General features: G+C 40.3%; 1 protein-coding gene across 1 annotated transcript in view; it reads left to right on the top strand.

The window, feature by feature from the left end:
* Positions 1 to 8,312, top strand: part of LOC101852563 (twitchin) — a gene marked incomplete in the record, with an annotated part of 226,069 nt that overhangs the window by 29,847 nt on the left and 187,910 nt on the right.

The raw sequence follows: 8,312 nt of genomic DNA on the forward strand, positions 1-8,312 counted from the left end.
GGTTTTCCTATTTCTACATGGCAAGTGACCGCCGAGACTTTGCGCGCGCGCGCGTGTGTGTGTGTGTGTGTGTGTGTGTGTGTGTGTGTGTGTGTGTGTGTGTGTGTGTGTGTGTGTGTGTGTGTGTGTGTGTGTGTTAGTGTGTGTGTGTGTGTGAGATGTTGTCTGTAAGTGTGAGTATGATATGTATGTTTGAATATGTGTGTGCGTGTTTTTTGAAGGGGTATAGGAACTCGCAAAACGAAAAGTACACTTTAAAACAGAAACAACTCCACCAATGACACATTTGGCTGCATACATGTATCGAAACTGTGAGCTCATGTCTTAGTGGAGAGTTTTAAAACAAGAAACACGAACATACTTGAGTTATGTCTTCCTACAATTAAAACAAAAGGATTCATGCTCCCTGACATAATTTGAAAAGTTGAGGGAGAGATGGGAGTAAAACAGGGAAAATGAGAAAGGGAAAATAAAGAGGGAAAAAGAGGGGGAAAAAAGAAGGGGCGAGGAGGCAACTGAACACTGACATCAGGAACATATTACAATTCTCATATATATATATATATATATATATATATATATATATATATATATATATATATATATATATATATATATATAAAATATCTATATATATATATATATGTGTGTGTGTATACATATATATATATTAGATATAATAATATACATACTATATATATATATATATATATATATATATATATATATATATATATATATATATATATATATATATATATATATATATACATTATTTTTATATATTATATTCATATGAGAAAATAAACGCAAATCGCACAAGTAGTAATAGAAAAGAACTGCTGTTCTGTCTTTTTTGTCGTTCTACGCCAGTCTCTTTTACTCCAGGGTCTGAATAGCACACCATCTGAATAGCACACCATCCACCCCCAAACACACACACACACACACACACACACACACACACACACACACACACACACACACACACACACACACACACGAGTGCGCGCACACACACACATATATATTTTCTGTTGTCAGTGCAAAATAACTTCAAAACTTTTGATGTATAGTAAAAGGCTATCTCGTACAAAAACAAAGAGTAAACATCTTACCGTCGGTTTTTCCTTTACGAACAACTTGACAAGATTCAGTATCAGGTATCCTTGTGGTGCGCCACAGAGCTAGTGAAAGGACATCTAACTACAGTGTCTAAAAGACGGGCTCATTGGTCAATTGGTCAGTGCAGAGACGGACAAACAAGGACATTACGTAATAAGCACGTTACATCCGAGGCTGTTGGCCCAGTAGGAAACCAACAAATCATGATGTCGTAATGTTATCTTCCACCTCCCCCTCCCCTCCTTCTTATTATAGTCACCCTTGCCTTCACCGGTGAATGTCGTCACAAGTATTTGCAAGGTAAGTTACGGCCGTAGTGCGCCAGGTTTTCTGCTACAGGTTAACCTGCAGATGCCCGCTTTGAGAAGTGTCTTTTGTTTATTTCAAGACCGTCCGAAGTTAAGGGGGGGGGGGGGTTACACCAGAAGGCTATCTCGCTTATTACTGTACCGAATTTTACCAAATTTCACACATATAACAAGCATAGTAAGGAGTCTTAAAATCCGCAATCAAATTTGAGAAAAAAGTTTCGTTTCCATGGATACGCCGCCATATTGGATTTGATTGACATGTCTTACGTAATGAATACCGCACTTATCGCTCATGGACATTAATTAGTTTTTGGCATGCGTGTTCACAAACATTAGATCTAAAAATTGATCTGTTGTTTTTTTCCTAAACGAATTAGAAAATTTTTAATGAATTTTTTCCTGAGGTAGCATTCAAGTTTGCGAAAAATCCGTGAAAATCCACATTCCAGACACCACCAACAAAAATGTATTCCATATATCAAAAATTCAACACACAAATTTTTAGTATTATTTCTTCTTTTCATTCTGTGACAATTTCATGAAGATTGGATGAAAAATGGTGGAGTTATTAAAAAAAGTATAGAGAAAAGTCGCGTTTTGAGAAAACGACTGATAAAGAAAAATAAAATACTGACTTTATGAGGAAATAGCGGTTACGAACATGCCCGGTATGGGGAAAAAATACGGTTTTGGGGGGTTCTTATGCAATGAAATAGTTGTAGGAGAGACTGAGCAGAAGCGAAGCGTCTATATAATCAAATAATCACTGCTTCCTTTCCTAATTTTGAAACATTGTCGCAGTCAAATTCACCCATAGACGTAAACCTGATAAATTAAATGTAAAAAGACGTTCATAATCACCAATGAACAGTATGCCTAACCTTCAAAACCGTTTCATTGCCACAGAAATAGCCTGTTCGCCCCTATCGGGCCACTCCATAAGCAGTCACAAGCTTTGATTAAGTAAGCTTAAAGTGAGGCAGGAAGAGTCAACCAATTGTGTTGAAGGGAACATGTGCATAGCAGTCAGAACTGTTTCATTATCGCATATACCCTGTTCACCCATTTCGGGGACAGTTATAAGCACCCAGACGCGCTGATTATCTAAGCGAACTATTACACTGGTCGAGTCTACCTCACAGATGTGAGGGGAACTAACTCCTAATAATCCTTTGACTCCTGCAACTACTACACTGCTAATGCTTGGGGGTTTTTCCTCGACTTTTTAACGTCCTATAATCAGATCGTGACCTCGATTATGACAGCGGCTCCAGGCCGCGAAAAGCTAGACAAAAAACAGCCAAATGTGAAATATAAAATTAATAATTGGCGTGCTCTACCAAAGTGTTTCGGCTGTCTGGTATAACATGCCATTGTAGTGCTGACATCTGTGCTTCTTTCCTTGGTGTTCGTGTGTTCAAATCTAAAGTTAAATTTAAGGTTAGTTAGAATAAATATTTAATGAAATACTTTCCCGATTATTTTAGCGGTTGAACAAGCATACAACATGAATTCAGGATTTGCTTTCATTCACAACTCGAGTTGCCGCCTCCAGTGCCAGTAAGATTCTTGTGACTTGTGTGAGTGTGATTTCTCCAGGCCCTATCTGGTCCCATTTCACTTTGATTACATTGTCAAACAAGTCAGCCTTCGAACCTGAGGCTGAGAAAGCTAAAATTGCCTACAACTCAAATTCCATGATTTTGAGCCGAATTTTGACTTTGGGGGTGTAGCTCCCCCCCCCCCCCCTCCCTTTAACGCGTGTTACCAGCGGTTGGTTGTGAGCAACCCGCGCAGGCAATTTTACCGGAATGTCTTGGCAATTCTTGCCCGCCGCCAGTCGCTGGTAATGCAAAAATTTGATCCCGGACAAGAATGTTTTAATTAGCTTTATAAACAAAAACAAGCTAGTAATTCATTAATAAATCATTAGCTTTTCTCGTTTAAATGTTTTACTTGCTTTGTGTTTCACTCATCGGCCCCACATTGCACATGGTCGAGCTGTATCAATCATGCTAGCATGAATTAATTTCGTTAAATGTTAAAAATGAGAGAGAGAGAAGGAAAGAGAGAGAGGGAGAGGGGGGGGTGGGAGGGGGTGGTGATGATGATAAGTGATATGACTTTAATGATTTAGAACATTGTAAACGGAAAATAGTGACATGACACTTTCACTAACCTCATAGTAATAACTAGCCTTTCCTTTGGCAATAATATTGGATCATGAAGATTACACCAGTTTTTCAATAGCCAGGATTCGTTTTTTCAGTCTCACGATTACGGGTCTGGTAGCCTAACCACTAGGCCACCGACGCCACAATCTATTTGTGATCACTGTCTTAAACTAAAGGCAAAGATAGTAGGAGACTCTACTTCCGGGATGAAAGGCCATTACCAGGTTTGAGCCACGTTGATCAAAGTCAAAAGAACATGGTAGACAACCGAGAATTTTACAAAAACGTATTCGTCCCAACTGACTGGTTGTAGGGACATTATCGTGCAGTATATTAATTCCTCTTGCGCATGCTCCAAATCGTTATAATAATCATGAAATGTAATTAATGATTTTCGTAAAAATTCACAGGTAACAAATAAATAGATAAATAAATAAAACTTTTATTGATCCCAGAAAGGCAATTTTGTTTACAATGGCAAACACACATACTACATACATATACGTACATCATGTACATACATGCATATGCTAAATACATGAACAAATACAAACATACATAAATACGCAAATTTACAAACATGCCTTCGCCGGTTGCCACTGTGCAGCGCCCTGTATTTTGAGCAAGGGTTGTCGGGTCTTGCTTAAGGACACACCCCAGTGACCACCCATCTAAACCCAGGGTCACTGACATTTGCTTAACATTACTAAAGTGTGAACTCACTGCTCACTTAACCACTGACAAAGCTAGGACAACAGTGAGGGTGAATTTTACAATCGTACTCGAAGTCTTAAATCCAAAGTAGCAAACACACGTCTACTCACAGGCGGTGGAACTGGCTTGACACACTGATCGTTGACGGTTTGTCAAATATGCCAGATCGAAAGCTGTTGTCTAAGGCTGAAAATATACTACCCCGCAAAACTGAAGCCAAAAAAAGTAGTGCCCTCCTCTTTATTTCATATCGGTGATTTCACTGACACGACTAGACGTGAGGAGCCGTGGGGACCCCAAAAAGACGAGTGTTCGTTCAGCACTTCTTTTTCGCGGGTGGACAGTCTCGCCCTGCTATTGGGGTGTTGAGGGACGCTGTGGAGAAAAAAAAGGAGGGGGGGGGGCGATCACTGAGCTGTATACGCCTGCCATTTTTTAACACAGTCGGACGGGGTCGCTCTGACCTTCAGAAAAGGTAGCAACACAGAAGATCAGCTTTTCAAACTAAGCCAAGACATCCAGAATGGCAAAACTCACTGTCGCTATTTTTGTAGACTTCCAACAGGCGTACGACAGAGTGAGGAGAAAAGGCCTACTCAGGAAAATGAGGGACCTTGGGATACTTTTGCAAATTTGATAAATGGATCAAGTTCTTCCTGGCAGATCGAAACATTGAAACCAAGGTAAACAACGCCCTCTAGTCAAGGGAAATACTCGACGAAGGCCTACCCCAAGGTTCCTGTCTGATTTTCACTCTGTTTCCGATCTTCTTCAATGATATAACGAACGTGCTGAAATCCGAAAAGATTCTTACACTTTTGGTCTAGCTCTCTGGCAGACACATCACTGCACAGTAGTAGGATCAGGGAAATTAAATGATCACCTCAAGAGACTCCACAATTACTGTCAGAAATGGAGGCTCAAAATAAACTGCACGAAAACAGTACACATCATCTTTACAAAGAGCTCTAAATCAGCCGAAGAAAATCTCCAACTGAAGATAGAAAGCGAAAATATCCCCAAAGAAGAACAACCAACGAACCTAGGAGTCAAACCTGAGAAAAGTCTAACAATGAAAAGCCAAGTGGAGAACATAAAGAGCAACGCAAAAAGAAGACTCCTACTTTTAAAGAAACTGTGAAGTAGTTCATGAGGAGCATACATACAAACTCTGAGAGCTCTACACCTTGGTTATGTCCGATCTTCCCTGGATAGCCTACTCACTATGTGCAGTGCAACTACTTGCAACACCCTTGACAAGGTCCAAAATAATGCCCTTCGTTTCATTCACGGTGGCATGAGATCCACACCGCCTGCCGCATGTGAAATCTTTTCAAAAGTTGAGAAACACGGAAACCAAAGAAACGAATTTAACCAAAATGAACCATGCATCACATCACAGACACTCAAACATACCTGGAAATGACAAAGATTCCCTTTGAAGACACGCTTGCCAAAACGGGATCTAGGAAGAAACAACCCAACATTCCAACTTCATACAACACTGCACAACAAATCATTAAAGTGGCAACAATCAAGATGGGATGAACAGGTGGGCTTTGAGAAAGACAGGCAGATTTCAACATTTGACCACAACACATAGAAAGGACAATAACAACCACCTACAGAGAAAGAAACTAATCACGATCTTCCGCCTACGTACAGAACATATCTCAACTTCTACTTGAGCAGAATAAATCAAGAACTTCCCCAATGTGTCCTTTGTGTAACTTACATATTTATGAGACTGTGGATCATCACCTGCTCCTCTTCACAGCCCTTAACTAATTACCTCAGAGGTGCACTTTTCCCTCCCGAGACCTAACACTGACAACACACTCTTTGGAACAATACAGCAACTGCAGCAAACCTGCTTTCATCACTACATGACAACATGGCATTGGACAGATAGGTGAGAACCCAGCTGTTTCTGGATTGATACCACCACCACCACCAACAACAACAACAACAACAACAATGGAAGTGCTAATAGCAAATAGTTCAAATTAAATTATACAGCCGATATTGATTTTAGTCTGCTCAGAGGTCAAAACTGCTCAGAGGTCAAAACAGGTATAATATATCCATTTCACGATCAGGGGCGGTTCATTAACAGGGCAAGACCGGCGGCGCCGGTCACTTTTTGTCGGCTGTGCAGTGGACAAGAGATTGATTGCTGACGATAATTTGCATTATTAAATTTCAATAAATGTACGTCAATATCTAATCAACGTTCAAAAAGCACTCTGCCGATTTGAAGGCGTTATGAGAGACAATAGTGTTTCACAGGTGTGTTGTACTACAGAGACACGTTCCTTCTTCTTTGTTTATCACGCCGGCTCACCAGTAACTCGCCCTTGTCCCAATGTGGGACTTATCCGCGCGAGGCTTTTCCGAACACCGCCTACCCAGTGGTGACGTCAGCCTGCCTCCTGAGCCATCCTTCCAAGCTCGTCCCAAGTGAGCCAGTTGGAATATAATAAGTAAAGGTAATTTTAACAAGGATAGAGGCCAGAGAAGCACCACATTCGGTAGTCAGAGTCTGGGCCTAAAACAACACAAACAAACACACACACACACACACACACACACACACACACACACACACACACGCACACACACACACACACACCTCTTGTTCCCTTTCCCCTTTCCTATCTATAATTATACTAGCTGGGTCCTCGTTTGATTAACGGACTCAAAAGGACTGATCGTCCAACAGTGCGCACTGCTTGTGAACGTAAGCCTCACTTGTTTACAATGGTGTCTTAGAGGACGGACTTTCCCAACATTAGATCTGAACGAAACTAATGAAAAACTGAAAATTAAACTATAGTGATGTCAGATTCCTTAATATAACTGTGCACGCTTTAAATGATTCTGAACTACCTCTAAGTTTTTGTTATCCGAAAGTTAAGTGGTTCGGAATTTATAAGCGACCAAAGTGATGAACTTTCACAATTATAATATTACATACAGAGAGAGAGAGAGAGAGAGAGAGAGAGAGAGAGAGAGAGAGAGAGAGAGAGAGAGAGAGAGAGAGAGAGAGAGATTATGATTCAGCATTGTAACAGCACGTAAATACTGTTTCCACTTCATTGAACAAACAAACAAACAAACAAACAAACAAACAGACAGACAACGAACAGGCATTCAACACACAAACAAACAAACAAACAAAACTATACAAAATAATACCACCCTCCCCCCAACAAAAAAGCAAAAAGTAAAAACAAAGACGAAAAGAAGGATAAGGGATTACCACACAATGATCCATGAAGTTTGAGAACACAATGCTAACAGACTGCCTTTAAATTCATCTCTGTTTTCTCGCCGTGTACTTTCTCTAATGCTCTGTGTAGCCGCATTGAATAAAAGCCTCTTGCATTATCAGGTCTAAAGTGAAATATGCGTAGGTATGAAACTTATTCTGTGGGCGGACAAATAGGTAGGTGCGATTGGGTGTTATAGGGGTACAATTGTGAAAATACAGAATGAAAGAGCACAATAAATATTCAATATTTTTTATTCGTTTCATCCGGTCAATGACTCCTACATAATCCTGTTGTTAATAAACATTTTAACAATAAATGTACGTATTTTCACATATGTAGCGGAGTATAACGTTTTGTAATTGTTCCATCCTTTTCACACCGATTGAAATCGAATGTTTTTTACAATTTTCCAAAAATGCATTAGCTAGCACCGTTATGGTTATGCTGGTGTTTGTTTATTGCCCTGGAAAAGATACGATACGCATTTGAGGTTTTCAGTTAGAAACGGGGACTTGGTGGTACTTCTGATTTCGCTGTCTGTGGTTGAGTGGGGAGGTGGTAGTGAAGGTTAGACGGAGACTGGACAGATTGGGGGGGGGGGGGGGGCGAGAAGGAGAGAGGGATAGAGAAGGAAATGTACGTGGGCGGAATGAAGGCCCACTATGTCAACGCACACGTGCACACACACTCACACATACACACAAAAACACACA

The sequence above is a fragment of the Aplysia californica genome, unplaced genomic scaffold (genome assembly GCF_000002075.1).
Source record: "Aplysia californica isolate F4 #8 unplaced genomic scaffold, AplCal3.0 scaffold00437, whole genome shotgun sequence".
NCBI classification, from domain to species: Eukaryota; Metazoa; Mollusca; class Gastropoda; order Aplysiida; family Aplysiidae; genus Aplysia; species Aplysia californica.